General features: G+C 27.0%; 1 pseudogene; it reads left to right on the forward strand.

Annotated features, from left to right (window-relative positions):
- Window positions 1–461: 461 nt before the first annotated feature.
- Window positions 462–508, forward strand: LOC117107381 (annotated as a pseudogene; the record flags this gene model as incomplete).

The raw sequence follows: 508 nt of genomic DNA on the forward strand, positions 1-508 counted from the left end.
ACAAACTATACATTATTATGTTATATATTACTTAATTAATTTAAAAGTAAATATGTTAGAAGTTTTAGTAATATAAACATCAGGTTATCTATACCAGGTGTACAATCCACTGATCTCCCTTTCACTGGAATCTGTTTACAACAAAATGAATAACAACTGTCTGTGTTTGCTTTTAGAATTTATAGGCTTTTGTTACTGAATGTGTCCATTTATTCATATGCAAATTACTAAATTAGCGTATGCCAAAATTTCGTTAATGTTTTACAAAAATACATTGTCTACAATTGAGGTTTTTTTCTGTACATTAACATATATTTTAAGTTATATATAATATATAAATATTTATTTAAAATGTGTTAGAGTCAAATATTATATTGAATTAATAAACTTGAGCATTTCCAACACCGGTAGTTTAGCAAACTGTTATTTTATATTAGTATGACTGGAAGCATTTGTAGGGCATCGCTTCTCGGCCTTTTGGCTAAGATCATGTGTAGTATCTGTTCTT

Source organism: Anneissia japonica, unplaced genomic scaffold (assembly GCF_011630105.1).
Source record: "Anneissia japonica isolate Jap-2015-1 unplaced genomic scaffold, ASM1163010v1 scaffold98734_len501_cov171, whole genome shotgun sequence".
Lineage (NCBI taxonomy): Eukaryota > Metazoa > Echinodermata > Crinoidea > Comatulida > Comatulidae > Anneissia > Anneissia japonica.